Consider the following 22,993-nt stretch of genomic DNA (forward strand, 5'->3'; position numbering starts at 1 on the left):
ATTACTCTGTTATATATATATATATATATATATATATATATATATATATATATATATATATATATATATATATATATATATATATATATATATATATATATATGTATATATATATATATATATATATATATATGTATATATATATATATATATATATGTATATATATATATATATATATATATATATATATATATATATATAACAATATGTCTATACTCGTATACGTTTGGACGGGGGTTGTGTATTGATATTCATATTAAAAATCCTTTTTTCTATTTATTTAAAAAGAAAATACAACATTGTTGTATATGGGATATATGGAATTTACTTAAAATAATCTAGTTAATTTGCATATTCTTTTAAACATTCACTTTCATATTTAAAAATAAAATAAATAAATGGCACGTAATAATTATTAATTAATAATTAATAAATAATATTTAAATAATATATATATATATATATATATATATATATATATATATATATATATATATATAATCTTATAACAAACGAATTTAATCGTGATGACTCTTTTTTCAAAATCGCTCCTTTTTCTGGTCTAATGAGGTGGTTTCTTTGGATTAGGATTCCATGTTGTTCATCTTACCGATGGCAAAAATACCATTAAAAAACAAACAATTGCAACTACTTTTCCGAATTCATGTAATTATGTCCAAATTCTTCTTTTCTTTTGTTTTTAAAATCAATTAGTTCTCATTCTTCTAGTTAGTCAGGCTTGAAAATATTCGAAAATTAACACAATCATTGTATGATTGTTTCCGTGCCACGAAACAGATGATATCAAGAATTGAACATTTAAAATTGCTGAAAGAAATAAACTGCAAGATTATTTTGTATACGCTCTGTACTGATATTAACATACACCAAGCATAATAAATAAAAGGATTGACAGAAATAAAGAGTGAAATATACATATTTGTCTTATACCCCGTCGCATACATAGAACCATAATAAGTTTAAGATTCCAAAAGGAATCACCAGCTTTTGGGTCATTACTTTCCACTTATCTTATCAGTCTATATCTATTCATGCGTATGTGAACGTACGTCTATAAGCGTGTGTGTGTGTGCGTACTCTGTGTGCGTTCAGGTAATGTACAGATGTACATACATGTATGTTTATATATGCGAGTGTGTACGAAGGGGTGCGTGAGTGTCCACTTCAACATTTTATGAAAGACTTGATTTTGAATAAAGGCCACACAAGTTGTTGACCATTCCAAATCAAAAATATTGGGATGGTCGTATTCAGATAGATCTCAACCTTATTCATTGGCTATACCCATTCTTTTCCTGCTGTTATCCATGCCCACCATGCACTCGTGTTTCTGTCATTCACACTGAAGAAGACCGAAGGATCCGTCCAAAATATGTATATATATATATATATATATATATATATATATATATATATATATATATATATATGTTTGAATAAGTGAGTAGTCACGAACAATGTGTATTTTTTAACATTATTTTATTATTCCGTGTCTTGGTTTTTCATTGTGAATTATGTTTGGATCATTGTAATAATGTTTTTAAGTTATTGAAATCGTTTACGCGCGTTTCAGACGGTCTGTGATGCGTCCTCGTCAGAAATTATTATTAGTGTTGGAGATGTAAAAATGGCGATTTTCGTAGTTAATTTGAAGTTTTTCCAAGGGGTGGAGGCTTGTAAGTGTTTATTATTCATTGGTATGCTGAATTTTTATTGCTTTTTTATTGGGCTTGTCCAGGGAGACGTTGACCTGGCTGTAGTCGCTATCTCTTTCTGCTAATGTTTTTTTCTTTTCCTTTAGGGTGGGGTAGGGTGTGTGTGTGTGTGTGTGTGTGTGTTTATGTGTGTGTGTGCGTGTGTGTGCGTGTGTGTGTCTGCTTTTATTGGTTTGGGAATGTGTATATTGTTTTATAGTATTTTAGGGTTAATATTCTATTCATATATATATATATATATATATATATATATATATATATATATATGAATAGAATATTAAAAAATTCATTTTTTACATATAGTTTTGTATATATATATATATATATATATATATATATATATATATATATATATATATATAAGCCTGACGAATCCTATAGTGGATGAAATGCCGAATATTCAGTGTAGCTTAATCGCCATATATATTTTATAAATTACTAACTTGTTCTACCCACGTATTAAGCACTTTTGAAGTAAATACTTAAAGTTTACGCATAAATCTATACTTTCGTATATTAATTTTATGTGAGTAAATGAAGTAGTTATATATATGTGTGTGTTGTGTGTGTGTGTGTGTGTGTGTGTGTGTGTGTGTGTGTGTGTGTGTGTGCATTTGTCTGAATAGAATGGTTAAAAAATGCCATTTCTTATATATAGGTTTTAAATATCTATCTATCTATCTATCTATCTATCTATTTATCTATCTATCTATCTATGTGTGGATGTGTGTGTGTGTGTGTACGTATGTATATGTATGTACCATTTCCATAGCAACGCAGACTAAACAATCACCAAAGCGAAATCACTCGCCGCTGTTTCTAAGCGCCCGATTCGTAAGCAACATTTGTTTTTTAGTAGTATCCGCGGTCGCTCGTTAACATATCGTATCTAATGTGTTCAAACAGTTTAGATTATAAAGACCATGTTCATTACTCGCTTAAGATGAAGACGTTTATCCCGCCAGAATATTCAGTTGCAGATAACTTTAAGCGGATGAACGCTATTAGATTATCTGGAACGATTGAGGATTGAGTGCATAATTTCTACAGCCTTATAGTTGGATTTGTGTAATACTGTGGTAGATAAAAATTATCTGCTGAGCTCTATAATATTGAGCGCGAAATCGTCTATCTTATACAGAGTGGAACGATAAAAGTGCCGCCCTAGAGAAAACTATACTAACTTTAAAGCTTTTACTGAAAAAATCAATTCAGATAACTTGATTTTGTCATAGAGCTGGCATTTATTCAGTGTAGCCACCTTCAGCCTCAATCACCGCCTCGATACCAGTCCGGAATAGGGAGCATGCCATTTCCTCAAGCGCCAGCAGGAGCTCAGCGAATACTCGACGGATGGCGGCGATCAGGCTAGCTTTGCTGTTGTGAGAGGTCCTGTTGGTGATGTTCTCGACGTATGACCAAACGCCAGTATCTTTAGACAGCCTGATCTGGTAACACTAGGGCTCTAAGAGGTACTAACACTTTAGGTCAGAGTGGACCTGGGAGCAATGACAACTAAAGGGCACATCTACATTCTCTACAATACCTTTTTATCTTTTAAGGTCATACCTGAGGCCTTAGAGATTTATAAGTGCCTGCTTGCTAGTAATAAACTCTTTGACATAGGAATTATGTATAATTTCATTTTTATTTTTTACCAGCGGATGCGCCGCGTCGACATACACAACGCCGAGTCAAACACAAAATCGAGTACACTCAACATCAACTACACTGAACATCGTCTTACCATCAACCCTTATCTTGTAAACTCGGATTATGTGAAATTCCCATATGCACAAAAAAAAAAAAAAAAAAATCACTGAAAAAAACAAAAATACCTTGACTAAGGGTAAGGATAATGAGTAAACGTTGGATAAAATGATGGTTAAAATTATTACGAACTTGCCAGGATTCGAACCTGGAACCTTCTGATCCGTAGTCAGACACGTTATTCATTTCGCCACAAGTCTTATCCGTATGCCGAAAGATGTTACCGCGACTGTATACAGACAGTGCTAAATTCCATTGACATAGGCAAATAACCTTTTCGACAAGTTTACGAAACGGCCTAAAACTCCTTATTTCGGGCTTCTTGTGTGACTCATCGTTGTTTGTTACGGACCATATATAGATAAGGACAATCGACGGATTCACACCTTTCAGGGGGGGGGGGAATTTCAATTCAGTGCATCCGTTCGAAAGTTTTTTGGTATATATACACACACATAAATAAATAAATAAACATTTAAAATTTTATTAATTGTATATTAAATCCCTTAAAACGAGATCTTCATAATTTATGTATTCGTTTTTGTTTTCGGACTGTTATCCTCATTTTCATATTTGTTGTTGTTTCACCACGTTCGGGGTCCGCAACACAGTAGATAGAGGCGCTTAGTATTTACCGTTCCAGGTGAGCATTGTCTGAATGTAGCGATTTCAATCCTAGCCAAAGCCGGCCAGAGGATTAGTTGGCGAAAACATGGTGAGGCAACAACAACTATGGAAGGCAGTAATTACTGAGGCTACAGTTGAGAGACTCAACATTCCGATCCCGTCGTGGTTAACCACCTGAAGAAGGCGAGCGGGTAAATTTTTACATTAGGTCAACTTTCACAATTTTTAACATGGGGAACTTGGGGATGCTTATATCGAAAGTTGTTCTTAATATGGGGAGGTTGGGGTTTTTTATACCGAAATTTGTTTTTAAGATCGGGCGTGTTTATTGCGAAAGCCGTTCTGAACATGGAGAGGTTAGGGGTATTTATTCCGAAAGTTGTTCTTAACATGGTGAGGTTAGGGGCGTTTATTGCAAAAACCGTTCTTAACATGGGGAAGTTAGGGGTGTTTATTCTGAAAGTTGTTCTTAACATGGGGAGGTCGGGGTTTTTTAATGCGAAAGTTGTTCTTAACATGGGGGGTGTTTATTCCGAAAGCCGTTTTTAACATGGGGAGGTTCAGGGTGTTTATTCTGAAAGCTGTTTTTAACATTTTTAAATAAAACTGTGGCGGTGGACCTATTTTTTTTTTATCGTGCGCGCATACAAACATGGCCGCCAGTGAATTACAATGCAACATAGATGGCTTTATAATAAAAATTACCTCTCTCTCTGAAAAATTTAAATGAGATTTTCTTATTTAACATAGTCGAAAACCTTCAAAAATCGCCATTTTAAAGAAAATTGTGGAGGTGGACTTAATGTAAAAAATACCGACCAGAGGATAAGTTGACCGAAACGTAGTGAATCAACAGCAACTATGAAGATGATGTTAAGAGTCCACGAAAAAATCCCCAGAAAAACTTGAAAGTTTTTAGGATTCACATCAGATATCATCAAGCGAACGACTTGAGCAGCGGTTGAGCACGTCCGGTTTTACTGCTTATTGACTGAGTCGATTCATAAAATGGCTGATCGAGATGCCGTCTGGATTTTTAAAACAAATACGGAACATTGATTGGATAATCGTTTAATATTGTAATCCGTTCCACTTGTTTTTTAGATTCGATTGTTTGGTAGAAGCCATTTTTCTTAGATTTATCAGAAGAGATGGGAAGTTTACTTGCATGAATCGATTCATGAAAATCGGCGTTTTTGTTTTTGTTTTTTTATTACGGAAGGATATAATAACAAAAATCGTGTAGGTTCAGTAATAAAGCATCAACGACATTATACGTTTACTCTTGAAGGTACGATTTAGTTTTCACTCTATAAAATTAACCTTTCGCATATATATATATATATATATATATATATATATATATATATATATATATATATATATATACTTGTTTATTGTTATATAAACATGCTCACATCCCGCTGCTACAAATAGCCACTTGTTTCAATCAAACAACAGATATCATCAGGCAGCGACTTGACTATTCAAAAGTTCAATGAATAATGGATTTTTATTTTAGGTAGGAACTCTTTAGAAGTTGGAGTTAAAAAAACTTAAAACACAGAACTTTAATTAAATAAAAAAGTAAAAAGGGAGAGGCAATTTAAATAAAGTTAAAAGATTACAATGGGGAGAGAGTGATTGAGAAGAGAAAAAAAGGGAATAGAGACAGAAATAGAGAAAGAAAATAGAGAGAAAACAAAATAGAGAGAAAAAGAAGAGAGAATATATATATATATATATATATATATATATATATATATATTATGATATGGAGAAGAAAAGAAAAAAGATATAGATGGTTATTATAAAGAGAAAAAGAACTAGAAGGAAAAGGAAAGAATAATGAGATCTAGTTAAATAGAGAAAGAGAGAAAGTAAGAATTTGACAGTATATAGAAAAAGAAAAAGAAAAAGATCTGCGTGTCAACCAATTTATGAACAATTATACAATTTAGTAATGAAACATATTATTACAAATACAAACAGAAGATACAATCCAAGCGTCAGAAATGAACGTGTCAAAAAAGGCAGTGAATGTATTCAGCTAGCATATTTATCCTCTTACATACGTCCACGAGTAAAATCAACGCAATTCAAACATACGTCTACCATTGATTAGGCCTTTTATGCTAAATGATATAAGTTTAAAGTTTTCGCGTTTTTATTAGATAAATATATGAATAAAAGAAGAAAATAATGATAAAACAATATTAAAATTATTATTAATAACAATAAACATAATAGTAATGATAATAATAATAATAATAATAATAATAATAATAAAAACAGAATAAAATTAATATTTATTATCTTTTTAATATAACATATTTAGCCATAAGAGGGGATTAAATAAATTAAATAGGTCCAATAATTATAAATAAAAAACTACTAATATTTATGTATATAAAAAGAATACAATACAAATATGTATATACACACACACACATATATATATCCATATATACACACACATACACACACATATATATATATACATATATACATATATACATATACATGCACATAAGTAAAGGTGTAACTATACTATTAAGTTGGAAGTTTAAGCTATTTAAGTATAGATATAAAGTCATATTAAATCACAAAATAATACATTCAAGACCAGATTACTAATAACACAGATACAAGTACACTTACCTATAAATATATAAATATATTTAGGCAAAAGAAGTAATTAAATCAACGAAATACTCAAAAGTAGCGACGCACAGGTAGATAGTACCCAAATTAAAAATAATAAGATACATATGTATATACCCACAGAAAACCAACCGACATACAAATAAGCATATATATATATATATACATATATACATATACATACACATATACATACATATATATATACATATATATACATATATATATACATATATACAATCATATGTATACACATACATACAAAAAATACACAAATATATGCACACAATCATATACTAATAAACAACAACGCACACACACATAAATATACTCACACATAAATATGTATAATTTACATAAATTATACATATAGAAATACATAAGAATACAAATAATTTGGCAAGAGTACAGATAGATGCATACACACATAGAAACATACAAATGGATTGAATAAACATGGGAGGGTATACCAAATAATATAGAAATATATAGATCTAAGTACACACGGTCATAAAATAAATACATAGACACATACATATACACATAGACACACAGGTATATAAGATAGGAGAAGTAAAGAATGAAATCAGGAGAGGAGAAAGTATATTAATAGTATTTTAATAAATTATAGAAATCAGTGACAATTTTTAATTTATTTAAATTTTATATCTAAACTAAATTACTTAAAAGATGGTTTTTATAATGTTTGCAATTAATTGAATTTTCGTGCTTCTTATTTAATAATTTATCTCTTTCTCTAAAAGTAAGTATAAATAATTTCTCATAAAGACATAGGTAGCAAGGCGAGTTTAAAGATGAACAGGTTTTCGCTTTCTTTAAAATTTTCCAATTTACTATTGGGGAGTAACCTTGCTCTACTAGTTCATTGTAATATTTAGACAAGGAAGTTCTATTTTTGTACTCATTATTTTCAAAAGAGCACTTGTGACCGGTAAATCTTTCTTTAAAATTGTTATTTGTCATTCCTATGTAATATTTTTTTTCATTCGGATTTTCCTTAGTCGAAATAGTTGCTTGGTACACTACGGAAGTAATTTGACAATTTCCTTTAAGAGGGCATTTCGGTAGCAATGGGTGTGCTATTTTTGTTTAATATTTTGTTATTATGTTTTTTAATTATTTTTTCAAGGTTTTCATTACAGCTATAACTAAGTTTTATTGTATTTTTATTGAAAATTTTATGTAGTATGTTATTAATAGGGAAGTGCTTTTTAATTAAGTTTAAGAATTTCATTCCTAGATTTGTTTTAAGTTTCAGATTAAAAGGGGGATTGTACCACAGGATTTTTCTCTTACGGTTTCTATTTGTATTTGTGTTTGGGTGTGTTGGTTCTATGAATTCAATTTGGGTGTTTTTGTATCCACTATCCTTAAGGGCCCTGTTATAGAAATATTTATGTTTATTAAATGTTTCAAGATTGGAAGAATTGTCACTGATTCTTTTACTAATGGATTTGGGGATATGCCTAATGATAGATTTTGGGTGATTTGATAGGGGGTGTACATAAATTGGGTTTGAGTTTTCCTTCCTATATGGTTGGTAGATGCCTTTCCTTAAATCAAAGTTCACATCCAAAAAATTTACAGTTTTAACATCTGATATAATATCCACTTTTAATTTAATTCTACGGAATTCATTTAAGATAATCTTTTTGGTTCTTTCACATTTAGAGCCGTTGGATTCCTTGATGATCATCAGTCCATCATCACGATACAAGTCTATATCCATGACATTGATGTCTTTGGTTAAGTTGTATAGTATGAATAGACCTACTAAGTCTGTCATTTCAGCCGAATCCAAAGACCCCATGGAAATGTCAAACAGGTCATTTTGATCTTTTTTCAACCACTGATCATTTCCACTAATTAATGTAGTATTTCTACATGTCCGTATAATTTCAATTTCAGTGTCTTTTATATCAGACAGGAGTTTAGCAAACTCCATCACCTCTTCGAATAGTTCCTTAGATATGGAGGGATAGTAATTCACAATATCGAATTGTAAGAAAGTACAATTCTTTTTATTATGTATATTGGAAAACCATTTAATGGTATCCGCTGTGTTAATCCATAGATTTAGTTTATATGTTGATTTAATTTGATAGTTAACTCTTTCTAGTATATTTTTACTTAATTTACCAATTTCGGGTTTCGTAGGATTAATTAACCTAGTTGTAGGTTTATTTTCAAAATTTATCTTATGGTCTTTAAGCAAAATATATGACTGTTTTTTTTGTAAAATTCCCACTCTATTACTAATTTTAAGTCTGTCAGTTATTTCTTTACTATCCTTGTCAATTTTTTTGCAAATATCTATATTTGATTTTTTGTAATTTTTTGTAATATTTTCTTTAATAAGCTTGTTATATTCATGTGTAGTTAGTTTGTAGAAATTTTGCGTCTTATCTGCTTTAATATGCTTTATATATAGATAGATAGATAGATAGATATAGATAAATATATATATATATATAGATAGATATAGATAAATATATATATATATATATAGATAGATAGATAGATATAGATAAATATATATATATATATATATAGATAGATAGATAGATATAGATAAATAATAATGTATATATATATATATATATATAAATGTACTTTTTCATATAATATATAAATATATATATGTACTGTGTGGGGGTTATATTTTAAAGAAGTTTAAGACAAAGTAAATATATGAATTCATATATCAGCTCAATAATGGAATAACAATATAGAGAGAGGGCTTATAAAAGCTCCTTGTACCTAGGCATTTCCAAGCGTAATGCTTCTCGTCTAAAAGAGGGGAAAGAAGAAGCTAGGTTACAGATATAGGTAAATGCGGCATCTAGGTTAGGTTACATTACGGTGGAAATTTAAAACGAAATAAAGAAAAGATCAATGAAATATAAAACGTAATGGTAGTTATAAAACTGAGGCTTGTTGAGGCTACAGGGGAGTAATAGGAGATGATTAAAAAGTTATAAAAATCTAATAGAAGAATGCATACGTGTATTTTAAGGCAAAGGGGGGTAAAAATAGTGAAAGTGTCTAAAAATAGGATAATATGAATGGTTAGAGATTAAACAAAATATAAGCATATAAGCAATAGAAAAACATCGTAAAACATGAAAACAATATAAAAACATATAAAACACACACACACACACACACACACACACACACACACACACACACACACACACATATATATATATATGCTAGCAGACTGCCCGGCGTTGCCCGGTTGTAAAATTCGAATAAATATTATATTTTAATAAATATAGCAACTGAGACATGTGCATGCGAGTATTATGTTTTTTTCTTAATCGTTCACTGCTTGTAAGTCAAAAAAATAAAATAAAATAAAACATACTCGAGCTGAGATCGAAACACAAACCTAAAAACAGTGAGTCAAGTACGATAACCATTAGACCAACGTGACACGTTTTTTAAAAAGGTGTTTTCAAACTACTTATTCTTTACATGAGTAATCTGTAACGTGAACCATTCACGCATGCGCATTCGTGAAACTGTCAGCATACAAATTAAAATCCGATGATTCCCACCTACAAGTTTTTGAATTTGACCCCTTAGCAGTCCTCGTTTTCGGCGGAAAACTGATTATAAAATTTTTTTACACGTCTGATTACTCTATGTACCAATTTTCAAGTCCGTTGATCGAAAATTCGTTGCGTATATAGGTTGAGAAGTTTCCTTTTCGAATGATGTATTTTTAAAGATAGTGGCAAGCTGACCTGATAGTTTATGGAAATTAACTCACAGTCTTAGGTTTTGGTTTTTCGTTTTACTTACAAGAAGTGAATTGTTTAGAAAAAGTACAATACTCGCATGCACATGTCTCAGTTTATTTATTTTTTTTTATTTCATTATTTTTTAAAGGAATTTAACGTTACGTTTAATACCTATGGTGTTTATGCTTATAAGAAATAAGAATTCGGCATTAATTAAAAGTCCGGTCGAATTGCTAGTCTATATATTACCGTAGTACTTTTAACGTACGTACGTATGTGTGTCACAAATTATTCGATTGGGTGATCTTATTTATTAAAAAAACATACTATGAAAATTAGATTACTATATAGAGACGCTTATTCAATGTTCGTAGTATGTTAGCACCTTCTATCCTCCTTTTTAATAAATAAGATCTCCCAATCATCGAAGACACAATGTTAAAAAAAAAAAACGATGTTGCTTTGGGGGCTATACGTGAAACTAAAATACATCTTTTTAGTCTTCTGCCTAGGATCCAGGGGTAGTATCTGTTCTGTTTAAAGATAGCATAATGATATTATAAAATTTCCGTTCACGCCGAGTGTCCATCCAATGGAAATATGTCACAGACTCCTATAAGGATATTGAAGATAAACTGTAATACTCAGGTATATTCTGACACTATGTTAAACATATTACTTAAAAACACAGGCTCCTTCAGTCTGACAAACTATGGATACCCACGAAAGTGGTGCCTGCGCGCGAAACTTTTGTGCCCTGATGGCATCCCAATTATAGTGTTAAAAAAGCTTCAGCCAGAACTTGCTCCCATACTTACGAAACTATTTAAGCGCTGCCTTAAGGAGAAGTGCTTTCCGACTCCCTGGAAGACCTCTTCAGTTTGCCCTATATTTAAGAATTCAGGTGATAAGTCATCTCCCTCTCAATACAGACCTATAAGTCTCCTGTGTGTTATGAGTAAGTTGCTGGAATCCATATTAAATAGAGAAATAGTCAACCACCTCAGCAGGAATAACCTTCTTAGTGACACACAATATGGTTTCCTCTCTGCAAGATCTACCGCAGATGTGCTGACGGTTATATCCCACAGGATAAGTGAATCTCTTGACAAAGGTTTCCTTTCTAGGGCAATTGCTCTTGACATATCAAAGGCCTTCGACAAGGTATGGCATAAGGGTCTACTTCACAAGATTTCCAGCTACGGTATAACGGGAAATGTTTTCTCAATCATTAAATCATTTCTCTCCGATAAGCTCATAAGAGTAGTGGTAGATGGACAAAAATCGGAGGCCTGCAATATAAATGCTGGAGTCCTTCAGGGGTCAATCCTGGGCCCAACTCTCTTCCTGATCTACATCAATGACCTCCCTAAACACATACTTAAATCATTCGTTGACATCTATGCTGATGACACAACCATCTACGGCAACACATCAAAGGCTGTAAATGACAAAGTTCTCTCTGATTCTCTCTCCTCTGATCTCGAGCGCGTGGTTCAGTGGGGGAAGATTTGGCTGGTTACCTTTAATGCATCCAAAACCAAACTCCTATCCTTACATCATCAACGCTCTGATCCCCATCTGGCATCAACTGTGATGGATGGCTCTCGTCTGGGTGAGGCTCCGTGTTTTGACAAGCTTCTGTGTTTGACCTTTACTCCTGATCTGAAACGGAACACGTACATCAAGTCTGTTGCCAAGGTCGCTGGAAAGATGGTGGGATCCTTCTACCGCTCCAGAAGATATCTCACTACTGATGCAATTCTCTATCTATATAAAAGCCAAGTACGTCCAAGGATGGAATACTGTTGCCATATCTGGGCAGGAGCTGCTAAAAACAGCCTATCCTGCCTTGACAGAGTACAAAATAGACTTCGTGGCTTAGTGGGCGATGCCCTTTTCTCTACCCTGCAACCTCTCTCCCACAGAAGAGACGTTGCGAGCCTGTCCTTGTTTTATCGTTATTTCCATGGCAGATGCTCGTCTGAACTCCAATCTCTGGTCCCCCCCTCGCCAATCTTTCACGAAAAACACCCGTCTAGCTGAATCCACTGTGAAAAATTTCCTCCACTCTATATCTGTGCCTAAATCAAAACGCGGATTCCATGAACAAAGCTTCTTTCTTAGAACTGCACGCCTGTGGAACTCTGTTCCGTCTGCCTGCTTCCCTCCGGACTACAACTTGGATGTCTTCAAGTCCATTGTTAACAAATTCCTAATGAACCGCCCCCTTAAGTAAACACTTCAGCAAATCTCCTCACTAACTTAATGTACTTGCAATAACCCTTATCCCTGAGTGGCTTCCGGGCCTTGATAAGTGGTGATCACTGTGTAAAAAAAAAAAAAAAAAACTCCCAACCAAACTCCTCCTGAGTCGGCATTGTTAAATACCAGTGGCAAGTAAATGTATGAACAGGACAACTGGAAACAAATGCCGAGATAAGCGGAGAGCACATAAAGCGCCTAGAATTACCAAATGGTCACCCATTTGGTACTAAACAGGCTCAACGTTGCTTAACTTCGGTGATCTGACGAGAACCGGTATGCCAACACGATTATGAGGTATTAGATAAATATTTTTGCAGTTTTAACAAAAGTGATACAAGAATATCGCGGAGTCTCCATTCACAGAAGCAATATATTACATATGAAAGGTCGCGTTAGTTATCTATAATTGTGCTTATCTATGATTCAGCATGAATAAAAGTAATCGGTTGCTAAAATGGACAAACTTGATACTTATGTAGACAACCGTATAAATGATCAGCAACTCAGGCGAATACGAAAAAGTGCTCAACCACTATCATAGTTAGACCTAGTTTAAATATATCAAAAAAGAATAGCACAGATTCAAACCAAACCAGCTTCAACCTCTGTCCCATCGCCGCAATGTCGCATCTCTGTACATGTTTTACAGATATTTTAATAGCATGTGCTCTGATGAACCTGTTGCACTTGTGTCCCCGTCGACGTAGATATCCCCGACAAACCTGCTTCGCAAAAGGATTTCACCACCATCACTGTTGAGGTAGCTAAATGCAAGGAAGCTTCCTACTCTAATAGTTTCTTCCCTCGTATAGATAGACTTTGGAATTCCCTTCCTGCTACCTGCTTCCCTGACTGTAATGATATGCAGACGTTTAAAAGTGGGAGTTCGAAGGAAGAGAGGAGCATAGAAAGTGAGAATAAGAGAGAAAGAGAGGGGTTGTTAGAAAGATATAAATGATTAAAAAAAAAGAGACGGATATAGAAAGCGACAGCGAGAAAGATGAAAAAAGAGAAAAAGAAAAAAAAAGAAAGCGAGTGTATGAGTCATTAAGAAGAAAGAAAGAAATAAAGAATTAGTCTGAAGAAAAGAAAAGAAAAATTTACAAAACAAGAACACGAACCGCGATTGATATATAACAAAGAAACGTTGTTTTCAAAAGTGGGACATCAAAAAATCGATACTTGCCAAGTTCAGTGCCCATAAAATAAATAAATTAGATTAGAAATAAAATTAAATTTTAAAAAGCCAAGCTTTTCTACTAATTTAATCTAGGAATCAAGTAAACACTATATATATATATATATATATATATATATATATATATATATATATATATATATATATATATATAGTGTATCCACGTGCATTCCTTTTAATATATTTAAATAAGTATGAATAAAAAATCCATACGAAAAATATATAAATGTTTATATCTTTTCTGTATTTATTTCCTGTGTGTTGACGTGTAGGAATACAAAAAGTCTTTTGAAAAAACAAGAATGCTTCCTTCAAAAGCACATAATTTTCGACCGATTCTTCGTTTCACACTGAGGAAGATCGAAGGATCGCTCGAAAATATATGCTTTTGATGGAAACATTCTTGCTTTTTTTTCAAAACACTTTTTGTATTCCTACACGTCAACACACAGGAAATGAATACAGAAAAGATATAAACATTTATATATTTTTCGTATTGATTTTTTTTCCCGTGTGAGTTTGACCTTAATAGGATAAAAAATCAAGACATTACATGCAAATGTAATGTGTACAAACTGCAGCACAGGATCTGAGGTGTGCTAAAGGCCTATTATCTTTACACTTCCTCGATAACCGTACATTCTTATATTTTTTCTGGTGAGAGTTCACTGTCAAATTCGGTTAGAATTAATGGAAGTTGTAAAATCTTTTTTCTCTAATACATTCTTCCTACTCCTGCTCCCACTTAACACTGTTGAAAATGCGTCCACAAGGAACAGTACGAATAAACACCGGTCTGGAACCGTAAAGGGTTATTTAGGTCATTTTTTTTCTCTCTTTCTTTCGCTTTTCTCCCATAAAAAAAAAAAATAAAAAAAACATTATCTATTTACCTTTTTGCCTTTTTTTATTTACCGTAGAACGCACACAGCGGGACTACTCGGATTTTACTTCCGGTTTTTACAACTCTAACCAAGGAATCTGACTATGAGCTTTATTTATTACTGCTTCCCACTAAAAAGTTATTATTAAATAAACAAACACTTCCTGGGTTACAATTTATTATTACAACGCAACGATATCGTGAAAGTAATTGCGTTTCACTTACAAAAAAATAATGAACGCGCTCAACTTCCGATTAAGATTAGATTGTTATGTTCTGCATTTTTTTCCCCCGTAAGAACCACACTGCGAGACTACTCGGTTTTTACTTCCGGTTTTGACGACTCCAACCGAGGAATCTAACTATGAGCTTCACTTATTAGTGCTTTCAATTACGCATATTTTTTATAAAACTAACATTCCATTTTTTACAAATTACTATTACAACGCTACGATATCGTGAAATTACTTGCATTACACTTGAAAATATGAAAAAAAACAAACAAACGTAAACTGCGCGACTACTCGTTTTTTTTTAGTTCCAGTTTGGACTACTCTAACCTAGGAATCTAACTATGAGCAATTTATTATTTACATATTTATATCAGGAAATGACTTGCATTCCAATTGAAAAACAAAGACAAAATAAAGAACCCGATAAAGGTCCGATTAAGATCCGAAAAATATGATTGCCTTTTCTTTACTAAAGAAACTGCACGTGTTTAAATTAACATTTATGATGCTTCTTCTTCATTAACGAAAGTACATTTGCTATATATTTAGTTCCAACATACAAATTCTGTTGCTTACGTTACGTCGGGAAAAGTCAGTTCAAACTAAAACACTCTGACACTGTTTTATATAGTTTTTAAATTATTTACCCAAAGTTTACACATTCGCCAAAGTCCGCGACGATTCGTCTTCTCCAAATACATCCATAAACACTGTGTTCTTCGAGATGATTAAACATTTTACGTGAAATAAAAACAGTAACAAATCAGACCATTACGTACTGCAAGACTACCACTTCTTTTTACATTTTCGCCTTTTTTTAATTTTTTTTTTTCGGAGTCTATTGCTGTACTAAGACTATAAGAACCATGCATTTTCTCTTTTTATTAGACTTTTCCGTTACACCAAATTGAGCCTAAGCAACGCGTGGCAGGGTACACCTAGTATATATATATTTGTGCGTATATACAAATATATATATATATATATATATATGCATATACATATGTATATATATATATATATATATATATATATATATATGTGTGTGTGTGTGTGTGTGTGTTTCGAAGAAATACTTTCCTTCTCATCAGAGGGTAGGATTTAGCAAAATGCGGGATCATATTTTGCTTGCAAAAGTATTTGATGAAACTACAAGTAAGTCAAAGATCTTACTTGATAACAAAAAATGAAGCAGAAGGAATAGGGTGAAGAAAAAATGATTTCTCGTGAATGGATAGTCATATATATATATAATCGGTACATACAGATTTTGTATTTATTATGATATTATATTGAACTCAATATATAGTAATGATTTAAAAGTTTAAAAAATGACTCGTATATGTCACCACTGAGAATCGAAACCAAAACGTTTAGCTTACGATTTACTTTTTCCTTTTACATTAATGCCTGAGCTATGAAAACATGTTTGCTGTAAGGCTAAAATTTAAAACATTAACAAATAACTATGAGGCCACGCATGCATATTCGTAATGCCGTCGATCGACCTTCACCTGGTAAATTCCATTTGTTTAATTTTCACACTTTTGCATCGATTTTCCCGGGCTAAAACCCAAATATAAAGTTTTACCCTATATATTTAGTTTCTATGTCTGTAGACCAAAAACTGACAGAGGAGTTTGGCAGGCAACATTTTTTAAACAAATATAAAGACGCATACATAAATATATATAGAAAGGGGTTTGTGTTTACTATAACCATTTTACGCAAATATTACGCAAGTATAAATCATGTAGAATATCTGCATGATTATAATTACACGTAATAGTTAACTAAAGATGATTATCCCATAAGAAAACCGAAAAAGCTAATAGGGAATTAATTAAAATGAATGTTCAAAAGAATATGCAAATTAGCTAGGTCTTTTGCAGATAAATGCAATTCCACGACCCATATATAACAAAGTTGTATTTTCTTCTTAAATAAACAGAAAAAAGGATTTTTAATATGAATATCAATACATAAAATAACAAATTTATAAGAGTATATATATATATATATATATATATATGTGTGTGTGTGTGTGTGTGTATGTATAGATATATGTAAATACATATATTAGTGGCCTAGCAAAAAATGTCTGTTTGTGTGGTATATAATTAATTATATATGTATGTGTAGTATATAATTAATTATATGTGTATGTGTGATATATAATTCATTATATGCGTATGTATGATATATAATTAATTATTTAATTAAGTTCAAATTTATTTAACAAAAACAAAACAATACTTTTTAAGTGTTCAATACATACATGCACAGTTATTTTAAGTGAAATAATATAAACACCAGAAAAAAAACCATACGCGGATTAATGTACATTTCGACGATATTAATCTCCTCGACCTAGAATATAAATCAGTCGATTTTTTATTTTTTATTTTACCGGCTGCTAAAGAATTACATTGCTGGTTTTGTCTTTACTCTGTCACGGTAAGTTGGAACATTTCCATTATTAACCGCCTAGATTGAATGGGTGCATCAAATTTAGCTTCGTTCAGACGAATCCAAATCAAATTAGGTTTCTAGAACATTTTTATTTTTGGAATAAAAATATGAAATTAGAAGACGAAACATTTTTCTGTTGTTGCTGAAGATGATGATGCCTGCGACCAATAAGTTCGACATTTCGAAAACGGATTTTCAAGGTACAATGCCAACTCGTTAAGTATGAAAAATAAGTAATTTTAGTGCAATGCAACACGGTCTTTTTCTTAGTTTTTATATATATATATATATATATATATATATATATATATATATATTGAGTAAAACGATTCATAATTGTGAGTTAAAAAATCAGTTTCAAAAGGGAAAAAAATCAACTCTATTGTACGATCGCTTCAGAAACGATGTTCATTTTATTGAAATTGACAAAAAGTATTGACAATAATTTGACAAAACTTTTGTCCTTTAAAGAAAGTCTCCTCATCGGCAAAAATAGGGATGGGGGGGGGAGAAATTAAAAACACCAAAATGAAACTAGCACTTTAGTTGTGAGTAAGGCAGATATTCCTGGAAATATTTAAAAACAAAATAAAAAAAACGAAGTTATTAATTTTATGTTGATGAATAAAATAAAAAAGAAAATTAGGAATAAGATTAAAAGAAAAATTGTTTATTTTATATTATATATACATATGTATCAAGGCTCCTAACCACTACGCTATCGGCGGCTGCTGTATAAGTCGTGAGTTTAACGATGTTTTGACATCTTCCGAACTACCTAAACTCGATTATTACACAAAGAGCATCGCTTATACGTTCATGGTAATTCGTGTATCACTTCTCAATAAGATAAGATAAAAAGCTATAGCAAACATCTAAATGACTACTTTAAATACAGTTCCTGATTTCAAAAAAAGAAAAACTAAAAGATTCATCTGCCTTACTTTTAATGCTAGGTTTATTTTTGGTGTCTTTTCAATTCAATAGAAATCCTCCTAAATTTGCTGATGAGGAGACCGTGCTTACCAAAAAAAACTATGTATAATTGTTCTACGTGACTTCATGTATACCACAAATAAAAAGCACGGATTTCGGAAACGACCGTACAGATAATTGACTTTGTTGTTGTTCCTTCTTATGAAACTGATTTTTAATTTAATTAAATTTTGATTTTTAAATTTTTAAAATTTTTAAAATTTTTAAATTATAAATCACATTATTTAATATATATATATATATATATATATATATATATATATATATATATATATATAGAGAGAGAGAGAGAGAGAGAGAGAGAGATTTAAAGGTTATAAGATTTGAATGTAGATTGACATTATTTGTCAACATATTTACAGAACATGTTTCAGTTACAGCTACAACAAACTAAAATGTTCATAAATAATAAAAAATATTTGTAAAAAATTAACAGCTCTTATAAATATTGAACACTCTTATTCAAACATTATTAGGGTGTGCTGTTTTTTTATACTGCGGATGCAAACTTTACCTAGATGATACACACACCCACACACACACACACACACACACACACTATATATATATATATATATATATATATATATATATATATATATATATATATATATGCATGTGTCTTATATAATTAATTACACACTTCATTGTCCTTGCGAATGTAAATAAATATCTATGTAACATATTGCGTGTAAGTGTGTGTGTGTGTGTGTGTGTGTGTGTAAACGTATACAATGCACAAGTTTAATAAATAGCAATACCCAAGACAGTTATTTAAGATGTTTGTCCTAACGGACTGCTATCTCCAGTTCAAATTCGCGGTCGTTGATTGTAATAACTTCATACATGCGTGGTGCACAAACAAAGAGACGTAACTTGTGTTTATTGGTTTCTTTTGTTCGTAGTTTTCAGTCGACTTGATGGCGCTGGAATAAATGTATCCGAAATCAAGATGCATACAAATTAGCACAAGACGACTTCTCACCCCCCCCACCCCACCCAGTTCTGAGTTTCTTTATTGTCAGATGCATGTTAGGTTGAGTCGTACCGCCGGGTAAGTTTTTGAAGAACCAACTTCTACACACTCCCGTTAATTGATACCTTATTGAGCCGCCCGGCATCTCCGCTTCCTAACTCTGACTTACTTATCTTAACCCTACGATTTTTGTCACGATATCATAAGTTTTTTCCTACGTTCTACAAACTTTTGACCTCTCCCAGAACTACAATTGCGTCATCTTTGACTTAAAAAAAAAATAGGCTCATATTTGTTATTGTGCTGTTATTGTTTGACTCCTTTTAATTCCGCGTGATTGTTATTTGTTTATGAATTCCATTGTCTAATATCTGTTAGCCTAACATCTTTAAGCTTAGTCATGCAAGCTGCATATCTAACCCAACTCGCCAGCCATCACAGGGCTCTAATCTGTTACAAAATCTATGGAGAAGATCGGTATATTGTGATTGTATGAGATTCTCTGACGCTGCTCCATGTCCAAGGGTTGTTTTTTTTATCGATTCTGTTATTGATAAGGGCGCAAATGTATCGATACAAATTGCTTCGTACTATATTCCATTTCCAGCTGCAGTTGTTCATTTGAATCTGAAAATTGGTCAGTCATGTAATAAGATGTATAGCAGTAATGGGTTAGTCATGTCATAAGATGTATAGCAGTAATGGGTCAGTCATGTCATAAGATGTATAGCAGTAACGTATTGAATTTGCAAGAGTCTACGACAATTTTGAATGCCTGTACCAAAAAGTCTGGAAACTTATTGAAGGCATCTCGTAAGTTGTGCTTTCAATAAGTTTCCAGACTTTTTAATACACAAACAAACAACCTTTATTCCGTGCTTTTTTTTAATACACAAACACTGTATGATTCTTTAATTGAAATTCCGTCCGCTTTTATGTATCGGTTCATCCGTCTGATGATGGATGACTCTCGCTGGGGGTTTGCTTAAAGTGAAGTTGCTTTGCGCAGAGCCAGCATCCCTCTCTCGTCTCAACGAGCCTGATCCAGTGTCAGGCCAGGATCGAGACAGATGGGGACCACATGAGATGTATGAGCTGTCGGAAGTGTTGACGTCTTGCTACAAAGAGCGCCTGATATTCCTAAATGGTTACCCCTCTGGTATTGGCCAGGGTCAACGCTGCTTAACGTCAGCGATCTTATGAGAACCGAAATGTCAACGAGATTGTGCACAGAGAAAACATAGGAGAGTACTTTGCGGCGTTTAGTAGAAATGACGAGTTGTTGCTGAGAAGGTTTTTCATGAAAGAAAGAGAGCTTGAAGCTTAGTCAAGCATTCACCATGGAAATATCAAGAGAGAAGAGAAAGCTTAGTAACAATTTTTCTATGAGATTACGAAGTTGATTTTGTACTCGCCGTAGGCAGAAAAAAGTGCTCTGACCGACACCTCCCCCGTTTTGATAACAGTACTTCAATTTGTTATAAATATTACCTATTTATGAACTAACTAGACTTTTTAGCATGTTAAGAGGAGAAAAAAGTTATAGTCCGTTGATTTAGGATGTTTGTTTTTATTTCTAAACTAGCAGTTCAGCTCGGCTTTGCTCGGGCCTTATGTACTGTTCATTACTCTATTTTTTTCGTTTTTTTTTCTCTGTTCTACAGCATATATTCTAGATGGCCGCTTTTTTGGGGGGCACTCTATATTCATGTGGGTTTGACTAGTAACTTTTCTATTTGGCTAGTAAACGAAAATATGTAGTTGTCAAAGGTCAACTAAAGATAAGTTTGCCCGTAGAGCACGGTAGAGAAAGAGCGCCCACCTTCCTCGTAACAGTCTTGGTAATTATCTCAATGTATTTGTTCCAATTCATGTTGTCTGTTAGCGTTAACTCTAGGAGATTGGGGGAAGTATTTTGCTGATCTAGATTATATGTACTTTGTCGTTCTTTGTTTTGTAGTTTGCTTCTTTTTTACTTTTAAATGGACATAGAAACACACATACACCCGGACAACTGCCTCTTATACATTAAATAATCCGATTAGGTTCAAATTTTGACACGTGCCATCTGAAGGTTAAAACTTTATAAAAAAATATGTCTACACGTATCTACCAGGTCTTATTGAATGTTGCTTAATAACGCGAGTTCCGCATCGTGAAATTCCACATACAGTACATTTTCTCAGCGTTTAGTAAGTAAAATAATATCTACCTCGTTCTTTTATGCAGCAAATGTTTCGCGTTCTTTATCATCGTTATCGATCGATCGTTTTTTTTTTTTTTCGTTTTTAAGTCTATTAGCGCGTATTGATTTTTATTATCGAGAATGTCTCAGTTTCAAACCATCCTCTCGTCCTTACGCGTTCTTCTTTTTTCCTTTCTTCCTTTCTTTGATTGGTTAAAAAAGAAAAAGAAAAGAACAAGACGATTGCTACAATCAAAACGCAGATTGATAATAGAGGTCACGTGATCAAGATGGCGACCGTTAATGGAGTCGCTAAAATGGAGAAGAAGAAAAAAATGTTTTCCATCATTCAAACTTTTCACTTTTTCACTAATCATTTTGGTTTTCTACCAAGTTATGCGTGAGGACATATTCAATACATTTCGTTTTCTCTTTACACTAATATTATTGTTGTTGTTCTTTTTTTTTATTTCCGGTTATCGTTTATAACAAACTAGCAGGGTTACCTGATGTTGCCAGGGACAACAGTGTAAATTTATTTTTATTCGCATTCACCCCTAACAAGGCATATCGCGACTTGGACGTAAGGGTTTACTATTTGGGGCCATGCATAGAAAAGATTAACAAGATGTTGGTTTACATTACATTTAAACTTCTGCATATCCGAACAGTCAAGGAAGCAGGTAGCAGGAAAGGGAATTCCAAAATCTAGCTGTTCGAGCGAAGAAACTATTAGTGTAGAGAGCTCTCTGGCATTTAGGGGCCTTAATATTGAAGTGGTAAGGTTTTGTTGATGAGCGGGGTTGTTGGGAATATGTACGTCGAGGGGACACAAGGGCAGCGAGTTCATCAGAGCTCATTCCATTAAAATATTTGTAAAACAGGCACAGAGATGCAGCATTGAGACGATGTTTATATTTATATTTAAAACTTCTATTTCTCTACTTCTGCCTGTCCGTCTCTTTCTTCCTTCCCTGTTTTACTCCTCATCTCTCTAACCCCCTCTTTCTTCTCCTCTCTATCTCTAGATGGACATACACACACTTCGTATATACACAAGCAACTCGCTTTTATTTAAATTTGTTAGTCGACATTTTTTCAAAACTAGTACATAATAACACTGAAAAACCTGGGTAATTTAAAAAAACTTTTTAGATATTATTCATCCAGGGCAACGTCGATCAAGAATATGCAAACTTTGTGGATCTTTGTTT

The 22,993-nt window shown here is 32.5% G+C and overlaps 1 protein-coding gene and 1 non-coding gene across 4 annotated transcripts in view; one reads left to right on the top strand and one right to left on the bottom strand.

Moving 5' to 3' along the window:
- The window catches only part of LOC145247459 (protein lin-28 homolog), a 224,628-nt gene that overhangs the window by 159,630 nt on the left and 42,005 nt on the right, over nucleotides 1-22,993 (top strand). The window lies entirely within an intron of this gene.
- Trnar-acg (transfer RNA arginine (anticodon ACG)) lies at nucleotides 3,635-3,707 on the bottom strand. Its single transcript has one exon. It is a non-coding gene; the product is annotated as a tRNA-Arg (tRNA).

The sequence above is a fragment of the Euprymna scolopes genome, chromosome 25, assembly GCF_053919585.1.
Source record: "Euprymna scolopes isolate OS-2025 chromosome 25, ASM5391958v1, whole genome shotgun sequence".
Lineage (NCBI taxonomy): Eukaryota > Metazoa > Mollusca > Cephalopoda > Sepiida > Sepiolidae > Euprymna > Euprymna scolopes.